This window comes from Synchiropus splendidus, chromosome 12 (assembly GCF_027744825.2).
Source record: "Synchiropus splendidus isolate RoL2022-P1 chromosome 12, RoL_Sspl_1.0, whole genome shotgun sequence".
In the NCBI taxonomy this organism is placed as follows: Eukaryota; Metazoa; Chordata; class Actinopteri; order Syngnathiformes; family Callionymidae; genus Synchiropus; species Synchiropus splendidus.
Window position 1 is genome coordinate 23,003,829 of NC_071345.1, and position 22,377 is coordinate 23,026,205.

Sequence of the window (22,377 nt, forward strand, 5' to 3'; positions counted from 1 at the left end):
ATCAAAATGTCTTTACGTTTCATTTAAGGAGCATGGTGTAGTTCCTTAAGTAAACCTGCGTTTCTTTTTATATGTGCTGACATGACTTAAGCAGACGTTTTTGGTATGGACACAGTGTGACGTTGATGAGGAAGTATCCCAGTCCTTAGTCTGTAGCGTTCTGGACATGAGGGTGTTAGATCAACAATTAAGTACCCGTGAGCGCCAGCTGTAGCATCTTCAAAGCTTTCTTGAAAGAAAACTCTTTGAGACGGGTAAACTTGTTGAGCAAGAACTTTTATCTGCGTTTTATTGCGAGGATACAACTATATTTACTACGATGAAATAAGTTTTGCGTCACCATTATAACACTCATATTTTTATGATGTCTGTCAAATGTTTTCTATCAGAAGGAAATACATCTTCATTTTCAAAAGATTTAGGTAAACCTTCAATGAATTTGATATTTTTATTCATCTTTTGCAATTCACTGTACATAGGTTCAAAAGACGTATACATACATACAATCTTTATTTACAATTGACATCATCCATCACAAGTATACATGGGTCTTTCCTAACCCTGATGGTCCCACCACTAGACATGAAAATGATGTTTTCAAGCACGGATCAAAATGAATTTCTTCCATAATGACCCAGTCATCCACTCAAAACTCAGAACCCAAAAGGTTTGGTTGTGCCGTACAAAAAAAAAATCGTCTCTTATCGCACATGTCTCTTATCGAGTTTTGTAGGAGCTGATCTGTTTTTTAAAGTGATGTTCTTTTTATCCCTCACAATATTGTGTTGATGGGTCTCAAGCACCCCATCAGGTGAATTCTGTAAATAGCCCTCTACACGATCTCTGACCGAGTCAAAGTTTATCTGCTGAAAAGACTCTTTTGTTTGCATGATACCTTTAACTTTCATCACAACCTTCTTCTGTCCTTTGGTCCTATAACCATATGTCTTAGGACCCGCCGAAGCGAAGTCCTCGATGCTATCCCCATCGAGTTCATCAGTCAGATCACTGAGATAGTTACCTAATTTTAAAGGCGTCTTGCTGTCTTTCACCACATATATCAAGCTGTCTTTGTCAACATAGAGAACATCCTTCTGCAAGTAAAAGCTCCCATAAAAACATTGGTGCTTTTACCAGGAGGGTAGAGACCCTTGTAACGCCACTGGATCACAACTTTTTTCTCATCCAGCATGTTAAAGTAGCTGACCTCGTATTTCCCTGAAAGCAAGAAACTGAAAAACTCGTTGGGGTCTGACACTACAGAAACCTGAGACATGTTCTCTTTCTGACAGAACTTGCCTCAAAGGCTATTAACCAAAGCCTTAGCCACCTGTCTCTTTGCAGGGTTGTGACAAATCTTATCAGCACAAAGCATAATCCCCCGATGTGCTTGATAATCCTAAATGTATTTGTCGTGGCTTTCCTGATCAACGGCCTCAGCAGGGTAACCAGAAGCCTCCTGCTTGCCCTTCAGGAATGTACGGATGTAACCTGTGAAAATACAATCGCTAGATCTATCAAAATGCCATACTTCGATAATCTTGGCCACCTTGTATCCCTTGTCCAGAGCCTTGTTGAACTCAACCGTGACCCAGACCCCTGTCGAAGCACGCTCATCATCATTATGCGTACAGCCACTGTCTTGGACAATACGACTTGAACAGATACTGCATAACGTGAAGTGTAATTTACCGCCTGGTCCTCTGTAGGGTAAAACGGGTAATATAAAACCCGAGGAGGATAGACAACCGCCTTGATAAGACCAAAGTACTGTCTGGGATCCCCAAAGTCCTTGTGAATTTTTCGGGGGTGACCTAGGAACACGTGCTGTTGACGTAAGGATACAGAGGTGACATCAGCGTAATCAACTTTTTCACCAGGTTGGCCGTGTAACGCAGCTTTAAAGCGCTGGTTCTACCGCCGTAGAGGGCATTACGAGGGTTGAGAGGCTCAGGGGTGTCAAAATCTAAGAGAAAATCTCTGAGATTATCACACGATTGTCGAAGTGAACGCCATTCGTGTTCCCAGATGGTAATAAGATGCACCTCATGATCAGACTTTAACGCCTGCTCTCTCTCCATCGTAGCAGAGTAGAATTCACCATATGGTCTACCTCTTAACAGACAGACTGCATGTGGGTCGACACATGAAGGACAACCGTGGGAGAAACATCCATAAAACTCCCAGACCTGCTTAACACCGTCAACTTTAACATAACCGTCAACAAAATACTGGCCAAACACCATCTCCCCACGGTTCAAGGCATGTTGTATCAAAATGCCCTGTCTGTGTGATTCCCATAGCTACCAATGGATGGAAGCATGTGAGAACCTCTTGTTACCTTTTATTACATAATTGTTGGGACATGGTATTGCTAATGTGTCTGGTTTTAAAAAGTTGGTCCTGAAAACAGCCATACACACAGAGGTGATTGTTATGGACGAGAGTGCAACACCTGTTTCTTTAAAAAACTCCTCTCTAAATATCATGCATCCTCTGGCCAGAATGTCAACATCATTTTTACAATAGTGAATAGCTTCACTCCTGAAATTGAAAGAATCATCACGCACAGTATCATACCAGCTTTAAAAATCTTTCTGTTCAGGGTCTGACATGCCCTCGAAGCCGTAGTCTGATGGAGGAGGATACACCCCTATGTAATGCAGATGATCTTTCAAGCTCAACTTGTGTGGAAAAAAAAACCCTTGCACTGCTCGGTGAAACCTAGAGCTTTATGCATGAAGCTGAGTCGCATGGCTAGGAATGAGAGAGAGTCGATAAATTTTAGCTTGTAGTGAGGATCCTCAAGACAAATATCTTACTACCGGTCATGATTATCCTCTTACATATTAACCCTTCGTCAAGCATACCTCTCAAGACAATGACGCTGTCAAAGCCCCTGGCATTATGTGCAACAAAAACACAACTCTAAACCAATTCTTTCTGAAATATAAAAGAAACGCTCGAACACATTCGAGACCATTAAACATCTATTCTTCACCTCTCTGCGTCTTTACACACACTAAAGAAGGGACATGTCTACCTTGGTCGTCTGTAAACGTTTCAAAATCACAACAAAACAGATCAGGATGCTCAGTCTTCCTGGCAATGGGCTGAATGTAGCACTGGTGGACCTCGTTTGTCGATGATAATTCTACATTGCAGATTTTACATTTAAGCACACCGCAACAACTGTTAGGTTTACCCTGTTTTAATGGGATATACCGGCACCTTCCGCATTTTTCACATTTTTTGTATATCTGGCAGAGACTGCTCCCATTAGCGCCAATCTCTTTGTGTCTCACAATGCAGGAAGGTGTTCTACAAACCCGGCAACCATCGCCACAAGTTACAGGCTTTGGGACCTCTGTAGGGCAAACAGGATTGTGACAAACGCTACGGTGACCTTTGCAGATGTGTTGTGATTTATCTTCATACCCCTTATGACAGCTGACGCAAAAGTGACGTCTTCCTAAAAAACCCTTTGGGTTTTTTACCCCGCAATAGTGTCCCTGAAGTAGAAACAAGTATGAAGGATCCGAACCATCAGCAAAACCTGTGGCATAATGCGCTAATGGTTGGTTTGCTGTTGTTTTATGAAACACAACAATTTTACGCCTCACTATCCATTCAAACAGGGGTATATCTGTGAATGTGATAGGTGTTTGAGAATCTAAACCAGCTTTGTTTTGTAATTCCCTCCCCAACTCAACACAATCTTGATACGTACGGTTAGGATTAAGGAGACAAGAAAGGCTGATTGCAAAGCAAAGCTGACCAGTTCCATAAACTACCAACTAGAGACTGTAGAGATGTCATCATTTTTTACCAATAATTTTGGCATGCAGTGTCTTCTTGAGTTTGCGTTTAGCGCCACCTCGAGGGTTATGCACAATTTGGACCGTTAATTCAATTATCTTACCCATAACTATGACTCTGTCAGATTGCATGGTGTTGCTCAGGAGGGCCTCAAAAGCAGGGTAGATATTTTCCCCGTCACCTTCAACCACAACATTAACATGTTCTTGAACATCTTCACCAACCACTTCAAGCTGAACCACATGCTCTCGATGTGCTAGTCTCTGCGTTTCATCTGCCAACTCTCTGACCTGTTGCATCAAACCTCTGTAGAAAGTTGCTAAATCAGGAGTGTCGGGTACAGCAGGACGTGTTAGCACCCTTCTCATCCTATCGGTGTTAAAAGGCTCTATGACTTCTGATTCAATACCGGTACCTCTTACACAGCATCCTTCCTGAACCGAATCACCGTCATCATCAACATTGTCATCGCTACAGCTGGAGCCAGACACATCTATCAGAGGGTCAAGAGCTGGTGTCCCTGAATCAGCCGTCTGTTGATTATCAACAAACCTTTCTTACCAATCGCCATTGTCTAAAGAGGTATCAGCCCTACCTTCCCGAGATGATGCAGGAACAATATTTAAAATACGATTATCCTCTCTCTCAGCGAAAAAAAAAATGGACTCCATGTTTTCATTTATACCCGGATCATAGACCAGCTCTACATCCTCCTCAGACATGCCGTCAAACAAGCCAGACAGAAACATGCGTGTCGGTGAAGCACTCTGGTCAATGAGGTGTGGTGTAGTGTCCTGGTTGTGGGTGGATTCAGGGTCAGAACCAGAAGGAAAACCATCATGGTTGGCCACAATTTAATAATAATAACAATAAAATAATAATTTAAAATAATTAATAAACAAAACAGCAACCTCAAAACACAATCACCCACGGTGCTTTTAAAAATTCAGGCTCCAAATGGACCTTACTGTGGTTGAACTTCAGTCAGGTCAGTCCACGACGTCTGTTACCACCAGGTCCTTGTAGTTTTAGGAGCCTCACGACTTCAGACACCAGCACTTTATTCGTTATGTCCTTCCTGACGATTTCTGTAACGTCACCTTACCTTCACCTTCACCTTCTTCTACCGCTTATCCGGGGTCGGGTCGCGGAGGCACTATTCGGAGCACGGAAGCCCAAACTTCCCGGTCCGCACAAACCTCCTCCAGCTCATCCCTGGGGATCCCGAGGCGTTCCCAGGCCAGACCGGAGACATAATCTCTCCAGCGAGTCCTGGGTCTTCCCCGGGGTCTCCTCCCGGTAGAACATGCACGGAACACCTCCCCAGGGAGGCGTCCAGGGGGCATCCGGATCAGATGCCCGAGCCACCTCAACTGGTTCCTCTCGATGTGGAGGAGCAGCGGCTCCACCCCGAGCTCCTCCCGGATGACCGAACTCCTCACCCTATCTCGAAGGGTGCGCCCAGCCACCCTGCGGAGGAAACTCATCTCAGCCGCTTGTATCCGCGATCTCATCCATTCGGTCATTAGCCAAAGCTCGTGACCATAGGTGAGGGTGGGAACGTAGATGGGTAAATCGAGAGCTTCGTCTTGTGACTGAGCTCCCTCTTCACCACGACGGTCCGATACAGCGACCGCATCACTGCTGCAGCTGCACCAACCCGTCTATCAATCTCACGCTCCCCTTTTCCCTCACTCGAGAACAAGACCCTGAGATACTTAAACTCCGCCACTTGGGGCAAGAACTCTCCACCGACCTGGAGAGAGCAAACCACCTTATTCCGGTGAAGAACCATGGCCTCAGACTTGTAGGTGCTGATCAATAGATAAAAGGCCTTTAGGCCAAGTTGGTTGCTATTTTCTTATTCTTTAGCATAAATAGGCATGTTTTTGTTTTGTTTTGTTTTGGTTTCGTCGTTTAAGTTCCACACTATTTTATGACTATTTTATTATTTTATTTTAGACTTAAGTTTTAGACTTATTTGGGGACAAGAGTTTTGGGAGTGAAGTTGGAAGACGTGAACATTTTGAGGGAGACGAGATGTTATGACGTGTCATGGGATTATTTGGGGTCACAACTTGGGGGCGCTCTTGTTATGTTGCCGTGTCACCATCCGGTTTGTTGGAAGTTGGAACCGTGCATAAAACCTGCTGTGTTGATACATCCTGTGTGTATTCCTTTCAGCTTTGGCTACCACAGGGCGTGTCTCTTCAACCCACTTGGGAGAACGAATCAAATGTCCGGACCATCATTGTGCAGTGTCGCCAGGTTCACGGACAGGGCCCCAGGCTACCAGGCCCAGTGGAGCGCTCGAGGCCGAGGCACTGGAAGGAGCGAATTCAATATGAATAATAAAAAAAAAAAAAAAAAAAAAAACGCAAATACTATGCTCCAAGCAATGCTTTTATTTAAAACAAATTTCCGCACAAACAGAAATTTCCTCCGGTCAGCCGACTGCCCCGGGGGAAGCTGCCGAAGTCCCGATGTCCACGTACGGAGCTCCACAAGCGCCGAGTCTCCTGCGGTTAAATCCACTGCTGTGGTGATGAGACAAGTCTCTCCCGTGACTGCGACGAGACCTCAGTCCTGCCTGAAGTTTCCGTGGTCCAGATGAGCCGCTCCGCACCTCTTCAAGTCTCAAGCTTCTTCTCTTGTTGTGGCAGATGCGCCGGCTCCGGCTGTAATTTCACAATGACAGAGTCAGTCACTCACGCCTCTGTAATTTCACAATCACATTTTGCGGAGTGCCCTGGCACTTCCAGTGAAGTAGAAAGGCTGGTGTAATATCCCTGGAATATGTTTGTGTCCAGCTGTCCCTGGAGCCTGCCTGCCTCCCAAACAGTCCTGTAACACGGGGCAGAAATTACTCTATTAAGAACTCTGATCCTGGGGCATGACTACTTCAAGGCTAGCAGGCAGTCCTCTGCCCCCTAAGTGCAGTTCACTATTCGAAATGCTAAAGCACCCGCAACACTCAAAGCATATAATGCCAAATGGATGTGAACTGCCGTCTGTTAGGTAAACATCCGCTTCTAGTCCAATTCAATCCGGACTATTCCCGGCGCAGTTCTGACACTCCACAGAAGGACCGCACGTGTTCAGGTACGGAGCTTAATAGGTGGAGGGCTTGGATTTGCAGCGCAGCGTTCCCTCTCAATCAGCCGTAATGCGTGATGCCCTCGCCCCTGGAACTTGACCTCCCCCATGAGGAGTGACCATCCCACCCGGCGCTGACAGAGCCACCATCGCTCAGTAGAATTGTGTCTATGCTGTCGTCAAACGGCTCATAGCGCTTGAGAACATCATCGCGCTCTTTAAGAGCTCCATGGAGTCCACCAGAGATTTTGGAGACATAACAGTCCGCCGCCGTGGTGCTCTGCTCGCGGGGCCTCCTCCACACACAGCCGCCGGCTTTGGGGAACAGCCGTATAATAGCCGCGCTGATCATCGCCGCTCCTCTTGGAGAGACCAGTCGGCTGCTCTCACCTCTGCTCCCTCCAAAAGCATAGGAAGAACTTTGTATCTAAAAGTATGCATCTAAACGAAAGTCGAACTTGGAAAAAAAGATGCATTACTTTGGTATCGGGTCTGTTTCTTCTCTGCCCAAAATAAAGGTTTCTCACTCGCCAAATTCTCTTCCGGCTCCAGTCAGTCCGAACTCCGGCTTCAAAAATTAGTTTTTGTTTGACATCGTCTCAGGAGACCGAGCAGTATAGTAACAGGCTCTCTGCCTCCTTATACCTGACGCCAGAACTGTCCCTGGGGAAGTTTCTGGAGCCAAGACGTTATGTTTTTCCTCAGATTCGCCACAATATGAAGCACAGACATCAAATAACTCTTTCCCGTCTCTCAAAAGATCCTGGTACCAGCCAAAAGTCAGGGGAGTTTCAATTCTGCCATTAACTCTTCTTATTCCTCAGACTCGCCAGTTTTTAGCAGGGGTCGCCACAGGGCCGCGAAAGTCACCACTTCAGAGGAACACTGAGTAGGCGCAGCGTGCCAGACATGCTCGGTTCTCAGCTCCCTCGTGCAACGTCTGATAGGATGTGTGTCTGTGATTCTGTTCTCTGCAGCCCTGCAAACCTCTCAGAGGCAGGTAGGACATCGTCATCTACAGAGTCATCTCTTTCTGAGGATGATTGGGCCAGTCCCTCGGGTGTACATCTTAGGAGAATTGCAGTGTCAGATCAAGGTACACTGCAAGTTTGGGGAACCGAATTCCTCTGACGGCTCAGCTGACAAAAGCGAGTCTGTTTTTGAAGAACCAGCGGGACTTGAAGTCCCCAGAGGAGAGGGCGCTGTGCACCGACGACCCTTTCGTCCTAGACCCGCCCCGGAGGCCGGGTCTGTTCTTGTGCTCTGGGCACGTGTCTTGACAGAATATCTTCCGAACTGAAAGCGCCTGTCTCCTCACCTGCCCATATGGATCGAGAAAATACACGGTCATTGACACGTCCTTCAGTTTCACAGTCAACCCCCAGGTTCTGCGTCACCACATGGACCTGAATGAACTCAGAGAACCAGCTGTCATGTCTGATGGAGGAGGACCGCGCTCTCCTGACAATGGGAATAATCGAGTTAGTTCCTAAGCGATCCTCCTACACTGGGTTTTACTCCGGGTACTTTCTGGAACCCAAGAAGACAGGAGAGTGGACACCTGTTCTGGATCTCAGTCTCCTCAACCAATTCATGACCAGACAGCGGTTCCGGACTACCAGGAGACTCCTGGAGTGTGTCAGAGTGTGAGAGTGGATGACCTCCATAGATCTTGCAGAGGCCTACTTCCACAACACGGTCTCTAGTGTCGAGTGCCTCGTTTTTTTGCCAAGTGCGTGGAGGAGTGGCTCAAACCACTAAGGAGACAGGGTCTGCGGATTCTGATGTACTTGGACACCTTTTTGATTCTAGCCAGAGTCCAAACAGGAGTCATGAGCGCACACCAGCTTAGCAGAAGGGGTCTGTCTCGTAGCTGCAGAACAAATTCAATGTCTCCGAAGTGGTTTCAGAGAGTTATCAACATTTTTATGTTTGTTGGTCTGAAAGGTACAGGTCCCACGGGCTGAAAACGCGTTTTATGCACTGTTTACTCTCTGCTCAGGGCTGTCTCAGAACATTAAAATTTCACCTGGCACTGTAGCTAGAGTGGTCATACTAGCAGGTGCTGAACTAATTCAACATTTCTGAAGTGGTTGCAGAGTGATGACATTTTTATGTTTGTCGATTCTGAAAACCATCCTCACTCAGGTGAAAACCCGTTTTCTGCACTGTTCATTCACTGCTCAGAATAGTGCCAGAACATGAAAATATCAGCTGCGACTGTTGGAAAAAGGCTCTTTCGAGTATATTCGGCACTAAATCCACGTTTCTGGACTATTTTCATGGTGTAATCAACAATATTTTTTTTTCCTCGTCAGAAACCAAGCCTCTCTCGGGCTGAAAACGCGTTTTCTGCACAGTTCAGTCACTGCTCAGCGATGCCTCAGAACATGAAAATTTCACCTGACTGTATAGCAGAAGCGTTATTTCTTGTAGCAGCAGAACTAATTAAACCTCTCTGTGTGGTTTCAGAAAGTAATCAACATTTTAATCCTTGTTGGTCTGAAAACCACCTTTTCGTGGGCTGAATACGTGTTTTCTGCTCTGCTTAGGCGGGACTCAGAAGATGAAAATATCACCTGCAACTACAGGCAAAACGTTTTTTCTCCTGCAACTATAGGGAAAACACTCTCTCTAGCATATTCAACACTAAACCTACATTTCTGAACTGTTTTTAGAGGGTTATCAACTATTGTATTTTTGACAGTCCGAAACCCAGCTTCTCTCAGGCTAAAAATGCATATTCTGTACTGGTCACTCACTGATCAGAAAAGCCTCAGAACATGAAAACATCACCTGCAACTATAGCAGAAGGCGTCTTTGTCGTAGCTGAGGACGAATTCAACCTGTCTGAAGTAGTTTCACAGAGTTATCAACATTTTTATGTTTGTCGGACAAAAAAACACAATCCCTCGGGCTGAAAACGCGTTTTCTGCACTGTTCACTCACTGCTCAGCGATGCCTCAGAACATGAAAGTTTCACCTGCAACTATAGGAAAAAAAAACTTTCTCGTATATTCAACACTAAACCTCTACGAATAGGGCGCTGCGACTGGGCTACAAGCAGCCAAACCGTTTTCATTCCATCCACATTTCCTGCTTCCAAGCCATGGGATGAGTTTGACGAGAGCCAGGCGCTTCTATGAGGTGCGTCTGGAGACTTCCCAGAGTTGGATGAGTTCCGTGTGGTGGAATCAAGCACGTTCCCGCTTGATCTTCTCCTGCGCCTCATGTCATCCGCCTCCGTCGTATCAAAGTTGAGCTCTCTCTCCACCGGCAGCTCAAGAATCATACCACTTCACTAACGGCCAGCTGGCGTTGGATGGCGAGACTACACCAAGGGCAGGACCGCATGTTGTCTGCCCACAACTGGAAGAAATCCGGACTATTCCCGGCACGGTCCTTACACTCCACTCCCACTAGGACCGCACTTGGTCAGGTACGGAGCTTACTGCCTGGTGGAGGGTTTGGATTGGCGGCTCACCGTTCCCGCTCACTCAGCCGTCATGCGCCATGCCTGATGCGTTCGCCCCGGGAGCTCGACCTCCCCCCTGAGGGGTGACCATCCCACCCACCGCTGACAGAGTCTCCATTGCGCAGTGGAATGGTGTTTACGCCGTCGGCAACCAGCTCACAGCGCTTGAGAACATCATTGCGTTCTTTTTGTGCTCCGTGGACCGGCTCATCCATCACAGATCCTTTCTCACTCTACAGAGATTTTGAGTTTCAACAGTCCGTCGGCGTGGTTCTCCGCTCGTGGCGCCTCCTCCTCACACAGCCGCTGCCCCGGGGGGGGGGAACACCGTCGCTTGTCGAAGGGGCGGGGTTATCCCAGCTGTCCAAATCATAGCCGTGCTGATCATTGCTGCTCATCTTGGAGAGACCAGTCGACTGCTCTCACCTCTGCTCCATCTAAAAGCGTAGGAAGAAAACTTCTATCTAAAACTATGCATCTGTAACAGGTCTGAATACTGTGACCTTGTCCACAGTTAAAAAGTGGTGTCTTAATGTGGTCAGTAGAATGCCGTCTGAAACAAAATGCGGACAGTCACACACGGCTTCCACATTTGTCGATGGTGAGAAAAGTAATCCAAGGGATTATGTTTTTTTATTGTGGTAACCCACACCACAATTAAATGTCTTTCTGAAACATCACTCACAAACATCTCACTTTGTCATACAACAACTGTCAGACATCATGAACCACATGCATAATTGCTTTTCATCTGAATGTATAATTCTGCCATTAAACCTTTTGGCTAGTGTTGAGAAATAATAAAACCTTACTTTTTACCAAACACCGTTATTCACCACAAGCAAACTGAACTCCACACAACTCAATCACCCGTGCCATGTCAACGTCGGTTGTCAGTATTAGCTTACAAGCGCCACATCTACACAGAGCGAACTCAACGTACGAAGGAAAAACAGTATACTTAAAAACTGAATCACCATCCTCACACTCAGACTCAGAATCAGTCAATCCCAAGTGGAACAAACATTATAAAAAAATGGATTTGACTAACCTGAAACAGAATGTGGACAGAGTCATACGAGGCTTTTGTCGATGGTGAGAAAAGCAATGAAAAAAAGTGTCACCTCCTATTTACCCACACATCTTCAATGCCCAACCTCTGTCCTACCCTTCCCTCTACTGACCGAATTATATACCTGCCGGTTAATCAACTCTTCAAAAACCACCCATGAAACACATCATTTACCGGCTGCTGCATATTGGCCCTTTTAAGCGTCTCTAGTCTGATGACTTGGGAGGCAGCATGGAGATAAACTGCGTTTTTGGGCCCCCGGTGATGAGGCCCCTGACGCAGCCGACCAAGCTTGCATCACAGTGACGTTTGCATATTGGCAATGGAAAACATGAAGCAGTAGTTTGTGGGAGCAGTTTTCATCCGCACTTTTTTCCCTCCGGCGTTTCTACATGTTGATGGATGGAGCTTCATTTGTGTTGGGCGTGGGGTCTGCTGACAGGAAATCCACAGTCCTATAGGCAGGAAATGCTGCTGTAGACCGAGTGAGAAGTAAACAAGACGTGCTAATGACCCTGCTGCTGCAGATCACATCTGCTTAACAAGCTGTCGTTCTGAATCATGTCAATGACGTTTGCACTTCACATTTCCATCTGTTTTTATCAAACAATTCAAATAAAAGTAGAACATGACATGTATTTCGCTCTGATTTTACATTTAAATGATAAAGTTTTTGTACAATGTAAACACTTGATTCTTATGATTGTAAATTACTCTTTTAAACATTTTGCAAAATAATCATTTTACTGCCTTACATCCAGTAAAATCATATTTATCTTGTTTGAAACTCAGTGTCACAGATGTGATGAGTATTTATATAGATGATACATTCGATTTTCTCGTTTGAACGGTTGAACCAGGACCTCAGTGCAATGTAATTATTCGCTTTCATGGAACAAAACACGGTCCTTGCACTCTCCTGAAGCCACTTTGGTCGACAAAACTACTGTACAATGCAATCACAAAAAACTATATTCTGATATGACAACCATATAATCAACTAACCTGAAACAAAATGTGGACAGATTCACGTGAGGCTTCCACATTTTTCGATGGTGAGAAAAGTAATGAAAAAATGTCACTTCCTATTTACCCACGCATCTTCAATGCCCAACCTCTGTCCTATCCTGCCCTCTACTGACCTAATCATATACCTGCCGGTTAATCAACTCCATGCTGAACAATTAAATGACATCTAACACACACTCTGTGACCACACATAAGTGGGCGTCACACTGGAAAGGCTGTTTTTCCTATAGTTGTATGTGATATTTTCATGTTCAGAAGCTTTTCCATTCAGTCAGTGAACAGTGCAGAAAACGCCTTTTCAGCCCGTCAAAAGCTGGTATTCAGACCAGAAAAAAAAAGTTAACCACCTGAAATACCGTTCAGAAATGTAGGTTTAATGTTGAATATATGAGAAAGAGTGTTTATCCTATCGTTGCAGGTGAAATTTTCATGTTGTGAGTAATGCCTGAGCAGTGAGTGAAGAGAGCAGAAAACGCGTATTCAGCTCAAGAAAAGGTGGTTTTCAGACCGACAAAAATAAAAATCTTGATAACTCTCTGAAACCACCTTAGACAGGTTGAATTAGTTCTGCACCCTCTAAAAACACCTTTTCTGCTGATATTGGCAGGTAAAATTGTCATGTTCTGTGGCCTTCGCTGAGCAGTGAGTGAACACTGCAGAAAACGCGTTTTCAGCCCGAGGGACTGTGGTTTTGAGACAGATAGACATGAAAATGTTGTTACCTCTCTGAAACCACTTCAAACAAGTTGAATTAGTTCGGCACTTACTAAAAACACTCCTGCTACTATATTGGCAGGTGAAATGTTCATGTTCTGAGGCATCCCTGAGCAGTGAGTGAACAGTGCATAAAACACGTTTTCAGGCTGAGAGACGCTCGGTTTTTGACCAGGAAAAAAGAAGTTGATAACCCCCTGATAAACAGTTCAGAAAGGTACATTTAGTGCTGAATATACGAGAAAGAGTGTTTTTCCTATTGTTGCAGTTGAAATTTTCATGTTCTCAGTCACGCCTAAGCACTGTGTGACCAGCAGTGAACGCATAAAATAAAATATAAAATTGTCGCTTTGAAAACAGTTCAGAAAGTTTTATTTAGTGCTGAATATACTAGAAATAGTCTTTTTGCTATATTTACACTTGATATTTTCATTGTTCTGAGGCTGTTCTGATCAGTCAGTGAACAGTGCAGAAAACGCGTTTTCTACCGAAGGACTGTGGTTTTCAGACCAACAAACATTAAAATGTTGATGACACATTGAAACCACTTCAGAGAGGTTGAATTAGTTCTGCAGCTACTAGAAAGACTTTAGCAGATTCTGCTATAGTATAGGTGAAATTTTCATGTTCTGAGGCATCGCTGAGAAAAAGTCAAAAAAAAAAAAATCTGAAATGTATGTTTAGTGTTGAATATACTAGAAAGAGTGCTTTTCCTATAGTTGCTGGTGAAATTTTCATGTTGTGAGGCATCACTGAGCAGTGAGTGAACAGTGCAGAAAACGCGTTTTCAGCCCGAGATAAGCTGAGTTTCTGTCCAGGAAAAAAAAAAAAAAAGTTGATAACCCCCTGAAATACAGTTCACGAATGTAGGTTTAGTGTTTATTATCCTAGAAAGAGTGTTTCTCCTATAGTTGCACGAGAAATTTTCTTGTTCTCAGGAATCGCTGAGCAGTGAGTAAACTGCATAAAACGCGTTTTCAGCCAAAGCAAAGATAGTTTACAGACCGACACAAATAAAAATGTTGATAACTCTCTTAAATCACTTTAGACAAGTTGAGTTAGTTCTGCACCTTGTAGAAATACCTTTTCTGCTATAGTGACAGGTGAAAACTTCATCTTCTGGGGCATCGCTGAGCAGTGAGTGATCTGTCCGTAAAACTTGTTTTCGTCCAAAGAGAAAGTGGGTTTTGGACTGACAAAAATAAAATTGTTGATAACCCTCTAAAAACGGTTCAGACAGCTTAGATTTGTTCTGCAACTACTAGAAAGACCCTTTCTGCTTAAGTGGGAGGTGAAAATTTCATGTTCTGAAGCTTCCCTGAGAAGTTATGGCACAATGCAGAAAACACTTTTTCAGCCTGAGATAAGGTGGGTTTTGGAACGGCAAACATTAAAATGTTGATAACCTTTGAAAAACAAGTCAGACAGCTTAGATTTGTGCTTTGACTACTAGAAAGATCCTTTATGCTATAGTGAGAGGTAAAAATTTCATGTTCTGAAGCTTCGCGGAGAAGTTGTGGCCGAATGCAGAAAACGCGTTTTCAGCCTGAGATAAGGTGGGTTTCGAAACGCCAAACATAAAAATGTTGTTAACTTTAAAACACTTCAGACAGCTTAGATTTGATGTGCAACTATTAGTAAGACCCTTTCTGCTATAGTGGGAGAAGAAAATTTCATTTTTTTTAAGTTTCCCTGAGAAGTTGTGGCAGCGTGCAGAAAACGCATTTTTATGGGTTTCGGAACCAAACCATGAAAATGTTAACAACTCTGAAAAAAGTTCAGAAATATAGATTTAGTCCTGAATTCATTAGAATGAGTCTTTCTGCTATGGTTTGACATTTTCAAGTTCTGAGACTTTTCTGGTCACTGAGTGAACAGTGTAGAAAACGTTTGATAAGAGTGAGAGAAATTGGATTTCCGACAGAAAACATTATGTTGACGGATGATATGATGGTGATGGATATACCGCCACCGGTCCCCTACCTATGACCTATCGTGAGAGATTTCAATCGTTCCTTATTTCCATCAATCTTTGACCATAATCCGACTGTAGCAGAAATGGGAGGAAAGTTGAGATCAGGAGTCAAAGCCATCGCTTCGCCTGCTGGTCTCTCCCACGGACCAAGAACTTGACCGTGTAGAAGAGGAGACCACATGGCGAAGGATGCACCACCTCCAGGAACCTCGCGGGACCCAGCTGGCACATAGTTCTCCAAACTCTCCTGATGGAGGCCAGGACCAGGAGGACAGCTGCTCTCTAAGCCACCAGCTCCAAAGGAGCCTGACCAAGTGGCTCGAAGGGAGCTTCACAGAGAGACTTTAATACCAATTGTAGATCCCCATAGGGGCAGATGCGTCTGGAGGTCTGAGTCTTCGAAATCCCTGCATGATTTGGACTAGCAGTGGATGTTTACCCAACGGACAGCAGTCCACACCCATTTAGCATTATATGCTTTGAGTGTTACCGGTGATTTTGCATTTCGAATAGTTAACTCTACCTCGGTGGGCAGAGGACCACCTGCTAGCCTTGAAGTAGCCATGCATTGAGGGGATGCCCCAGGATAGGCGGTCCCCTCATAATTTCTGCCCCCTGCTGCAGGACTTTTTGCAGGACTTGAACAGGTTGCAGCACACCCTTGTGTGAGTGTGTGTGTGAGCACAGGTGGCAGAGTTACGCAGTCCAGAACACCTCCCGGGACTCTGGAACACCTATGAGGTCATCTTGATCACAAAGCTTAACCCCCAGCCTTGCAATGTGGCCTGACCTGAGAACCACGGGCAATTACCATGGCCGCCCATACCGGACGTCTGACTTGCACCGCTGCCTCCTTTGCAAGACGGTCGTCAAGGAGATGCACGTTTTACAGCACTAAAACACCTGCAATGTCACCGGCGATGTTGCTTTGGTATGACGGAAGGTGGTATGCCCAGTGTCCTGTCGCTATCTCGGATGGCCAGGGCCTCATATGGGACCGGCCGATGAGACTTCCTATGCCACCGCCACGCCCGGGGTCTATCCAGCCTGAATGAATTAATGAATGGGTTGCGAAGATGTAGCATTAACAACCCCTCATACGTAGAGTGTAATTTTACACTCTGGGTGGCAGGCCTCGCCTTTGCCACCGTAAGCTGATATAGAAGGTGGCGTTAACAACCCCTCATATATGGTGTGTACCCTACACTGTGGATCAGCAGGAACTGCGTTGTCCACTTTTAACCACTATATGACTGAAATAGAAAGTGGCATTAACAATCCTCCACACCTATAGAGAAAACATTTACTGAGCAGCTACAGCCAGGGTTCTAGTCTGAGCTGAGCAAGGAAGAGGGAGTTTATTCGCAAATGAATAGACAGTTATGTAGGAATACGGTGGATCTTGGGACGCTGCACACTCCACTGCACTGAAATGAAGCTGATACCAGTGTCCCAAAGCTAGTGCTGTGAATGAGGGCCTACTGGTCGCAGGGTTCGGCTGCTCCTGAAGACAGATTGACATGAGGGAAGGAGGATGACACATTAGACACATAGTGGTCAGCAAAAGTAGACATTGATGATCAAGAAGCTGCCTGGCAGTTTTCTTTAAGAGATACTCTCTTGAAAGCAGCAACAGCTGTTTCCAGGGATTCCTGTTTTCTCATAGGCTTTCATGATGGAAATTCTAAGCCAATTTTACAACCTGTGAGGGGACAGTGCCTGCCGCTTCTTTCCACCAGGGAGAGCCATCCACAGAGTGTCCGACTTTCTGAAGGGTGGGACTCGATCCAATTAAGCTTTTAGCTCTCTAACCGGACACATTTTGTGTAAACTGTCATGCTCCTCGTCTGAATGTGGAGGAGGTCAGAAAGCCTTTACTGATAAGGTGCTGACCTGTGTAGAAGAAGAGAGACATTTAGGTGCGAAGTCAGTCATAGAACCAGCGTTCTATGAGTTCACCCAGGTCCACGTGGTGTCGCAGAATCTCGGGGTTGACTGTGAAACTGAAGGACGTGTCAATGACGGAGTATCTTCTTGATCTATATGGGCAGGTGAGGAGACAGGCACTTTCAATTCGGAAGATAGTCTGTCAAGACAGGCGACCTGAGCACAGGAGAGCACCAGGCCTCCGGAGCGGATCTAGGATAGAAGGGTCATCGTTCTCAGCGCCCACTCCTCAGGGCACTTCAACTCCGGTGGTTCTTCAAAAACAGACTTGCTTTTGTCAGTTGAGCTGTGAGTGGAAGCAGGGCCCCCAAACTTGCAGTGTACTTTGATCTGACAAAAACAAATTTTTGAAGCCAGAGTTCGCACTGACTGGAACCGGAAGAGAACTTGTCCAGTGAGAAACTGTAATTTTGGGCAGAGAGGAAACAGACCCGATACCAAAGTAATCCATCTTATATTTTATTCAACTTAGACTTTGGTTTAGATGCATACTTTTAGATACAAAGTTTTCTTCGTACACTTTTGGAGGGAGCAGAGGTGAGAGCAGCCGACTGGTCTCTCCAAGAGGAGCAGCGATGATCTGTGCGGCTATGATCCAGACAGCTGGGCTCTCCGCGCCCCTTCAACCAGCGATGGTGTTCGACCCGGGAGGCGGCTGTCTGTGGAGGAGGCGCCGCGAGCAGAGCACCACACCGACGGACTGTTGAATCTCCAAAATCTCTGGTGGAGTGACAGAGGTTCTGGAATGGATGAGCCTGTCCACGGAGCTCATAAAGACCACAATGATGTCTGCAAGCGCTATGAGCTGGTTGCCGATAGTGTAGACACCATTCCACTGCGTGATGGTGGGATGGTCACTCCTCAGGGGAGAAGTCGAGCTCCAGGGGCGAGGGCATCGCGCATCGCAAATCGGGCATGACTTCTGAGTGAGAGGGAACACAGCGCTGCAAATCCAAACCCTCCACCTGGCAGTAAGCTCTGTACCTGATCACGTGCGGTGCGAGTGCCAGTGGAGTGTCAGAACTGCGACGGGAATAGTCCAGATTTCTTCCAGATGTGGGCAGACAACATGCGGTAGCGCCACGTGTGTAGTCTCGCCAACCACCGCCAGTGGGCCGTCAGTGAAGTGGGATGATTCTTGAGCAGGAGGTGGAGAGAGAGCTCAACTTCGATACGACGGCCGGCGGATGCCATGAGGCACAGGTGAAGATCAAGCGGGAACTTGCCTGACTCCACCACACGGAACTCAGCCAAGTCTGGGAACACAGTCTACAGATCCACCTCATAGCAGTGCCTGGCTCTCGTCAAACTCATCCCATGGCTTGGAAGCAAGCGCCCTATTCGTAGAGGTTTAGTGTTGATCACACTAGAAAGAGTGTTATTCCTATTGCTGTAAGTGAAAATTTCATGTTCTCAGTCACCCCTCTAACTGCGGTCCTCCTCCATCAGACATGACCGCTGGAACTCTGAGTTCACTCAGGTCCACATGGTGTCGCAGAACCTGGGGGTGGACTGTGAAACTGAAGGGCGTGTCAAAGACCGTGTATTTTTTCGATCCATATGGGCTGGTGAGGAGACAGGCGCTTTCAATTCGGAAGATACTCTGTCAAGACAGGCGCCCTGAGCACAGGAGCGGACCCGGCCTCCCGGGAGGGCCTAGAATGAAAGGCTCGTCGGTGCTCAGCGCCCACTCCTCTGGGCACTTCAAGTCCCGCTGGTTCTTCAAAAACAGACTCGCTTTTGTCATCTGAGCCGTCAGAGGAATTCGGTTCCCCAATCTTGCAGTGTACCTTGATCTGACGCTGCAATTCTCCTAAGATGAAGACCCGAGGGACCGGCCCAATCATCCTCAGAAAGAGATGACTCTGTAGATGACGATGTCGTGCTTGCCTCTGAGAGGTTTGGAGGGCTGCAAAGAACAGAATTGCAGACAGACATCGCAGACAGACATCGCAGACAGACATCGCATCAGACATCGCGTGAAGGAGCTGAGAACAGAGCAGGTCTGGCACGCAGCGCCTACTGTGAGATCCTCTGAAGAGGTGGCTTTCGTGGTCCTGTGGCGACCCCTGCTGGAAACTGGCGAGTCTGAGGAATAAGAAAAGTTAATGGCAGAATTGAAACTCTCCTGACTTTTGGCTGCAACCGGGATCTGTAGAGAGACGGGAAAGTGATATTTGATGCCTATGCTTCCTATTGTGGCTAATCTGAGGAAAACCACCAAGCTCCAGAAACTTCCCCAGGTACAGTTCTGACGTCAGGGATAACGTGGCAGATAGACCATTACTTTACTGCTCTGTCTCATGAGACAATGTCAAACAAAAACAAATTTTTTAAGCCGGAGTTCGGACTGACTGGAACCAGAAGAGATCTTGGCGGGTGATGATCCTTAATTTTAGGCAGAGAAGAAGCGGACCCGATACCAAAGTAATGAATCTTATTTTTTTACAAGTTAGACTTTGGTTTAGATGTATGCTTTTAGATACAAAGCATACAGCAGAGGTGAGAGCAGCCGACTGGTCTCTCCAAGAGAAGCAGCGATGATCAGCGCGGCTATTATACGGTGTTCCCCCCGGGTGGCTGTGTGTGGAGGAGGCGCCGCGAGCAGAGCACCATGCCGACGGACTGTTGAATCTCTGGTGGACTGAGAGAGGTTCTGCGATGGATGAGCCTGTCCACGGAGCTCATAAGGAGTGCGATGATGTTCTCAAGCGCTATGAGCCGGTTGCCGACGGCTGAGACACCATTCTACTGCGTGATGGTGGCTCTGTCACGCTGGGTGTGATGGTCACTCCTCATGTGGGATGTCAAGCTCCAGGGGCGAGGGAATCGCACATTACGGCTGAGTGAGAGCGAGGCAGAAAGAGGCACCTGGCAGAAAGCTCCGTACCTGACCACGTGCGTTCCGAGTGCCAGTGGAGTGTCAGAACTGCGCCGGGAATAGTCCGGAATGAATTGGACGAGCAGTTGATGTTTACCCAACAGACGGCAGTCCACACTCATTTGGGATTATATACTTTGAGTGTTGCGGGTACTTTAGCATTTCGAATAGTGAACTGCACTTCGGGGGGCAAAAGACTGCCTGCCAGCCTTGAAGTAGCCATGCTTTGAGGGGACGCCCCAGGATCAGAGGTCCGCTCATAATTTCTGCCCCGTGTTAAAGGACTGTTTGGGAGGGAGGCAGGCTCCAGGGACAGCTGGACACAAACATATTCCAGGAATATTACACCAGCCTTTCTACTTCACTGGAAGTGCCAGGGCACTCCACAAAATCTGATTGTGAAATTAAAGAGGCGTGAGTGAGTGACTCTGTAATTGTGAAATTACAGCCGGCGCATCTGGCACATCAAGAGAAGAAGAGGTGCGGAGCGGCTCATCTGAACCACGGAAACTTCATGCAGGACTGAAGTCTCATCGCAGTCAGGGGAGAACGATTGCCGCGCTTCCTGGCAAACCGATCCATCCGATCCGATTGTTCTTGTCAGTGTTCTCATGTAGTCTCTTTGACAAACCAAAAATGAGCTACAGAAGGTTTACAGTACATGCCCAACAAGCCCGCCAAGTATGGCATCAAAATATGGGTGGCCTGTGATGCAAAATCTAGCTATGCCTGTAATATGAAAGTATACGCTGGAAAGCTACCTGGAAGAGCACCCGAGAACAATCAGGGGATGCGTGTCGTGATGGACATGAGTGAAGGGCTTACATTCTATCTCCTTGGAGATGAACTTCAGAAGAGAAAGCTGGACAGCGGGAACAGTCAGAAGAAAGAAGCCAGACCTTCCCAAGGAAATTCTGAAGGTGCAGGGCAGACCTCTGCATTGCTCAATATTTGCTTTCAGTGACAAGGCAACAGTTGTTTCATACTGCCCAAAGAGAAACAAGAATGTTCTTGTAATGAGCACAATGCACAGAGATGCATCTCTAAGCACAAGAGAAGACATGCAGCCACACATGATCCTGGACTGAAACTGCACCAAAAAAGGAGTTGACAAAGTCACAGCAACATACAGCTGCCAGCGCAAGACTGCCCATTGGCCCTTGGTGATTTTCTGCAACATCGTTGTTGTGTCTGCTTACAATGCCTATGTCCCGTCACTCCCAAGCTGCAGAGTCAAGCCAGGCCACCTCGATGCCCAGCAACTGCTGCTGTCATTGACAAAGGTCAAGCTCACATCACCCTACCAATCTGCCAAGGATGCATTGGATACAGGTGTGAAGAAACGGAAAAGATGCGAGATCTGACAGTAAAACAAGTACCTGTTTTGTGAAATGCAAGAATTGCATCTACAAAACACACAGTTACAGTCTGTCCATCATGTGGAGAGCATTGAACATATTGAACATTGAAAAATGGGTCAAGTTAAATGAAAATAAAAGTGTTTGTGAGGAGGGAAAAACTGAAATTGCTCTTAAATATAGGGTTGAAATTGAAAATGTGTTCTATGTCTGTTTTACAAATTTTTATATAATCTAAAATGAAGATGTTTTGAAGATTGAAGATTGGTTCAATCTGTTTTTTTGACTGTTTTGAGTGGATTTACACAGTGTGTGTCAGGCTTGCCATCATATCCTCCATTCTTGGAATCGGATACTGTTCGGTCGTGGAGACTTTGTTCACTGTTAATTTATAATCTCCACAAATCCTCACACTACCATCAGGTTTGAACACAGGCACAATAGGTGCTGCCCATTCAGAGAACATCACAGGTTCCAATATTCTTTCCTCTGCTAGTCTCTGAAGTTCGATTTCCACTTTTCTTTTAATGGCAAATGGAACCGACCTGGGTTTGTAAAATAAGGGCGTGGCATCCTGAGCCACATGAATCTTGGCTGTGGCCCTTAATGACCCTAACTCTTCTTTGAATACCTTCTCATGTCGGGAGAGAACCTCTTGCAGGGAACTGTCCACCTCATCTGTTTTGTGGACAAACTGCCCCTCTATCTGGAATGCTTTCATCCTGCCTCTGCCCAGAAGACTTGCTCCTGAACCTTTCACCAACCTTTCAACAATGACAGGCAGCCATTTGATCTGATCATTGTGTTCAACCTTGACCTTAATTGCCCCCACCACTGGAACCTGATGACCTCCATATGTTTTTAACTTTATCTTGCAGTCCACAAGTTTAGTGTTAGTTCTGTTTTGTCAACCATCTGTTGAGCCATAATAGTGTAACTGCAGCCGGTGTCTACCTCAAAAACCACCTTCTTTCCATTTACCCTCAACGGCTCTACTCTAGGAATGTCCAG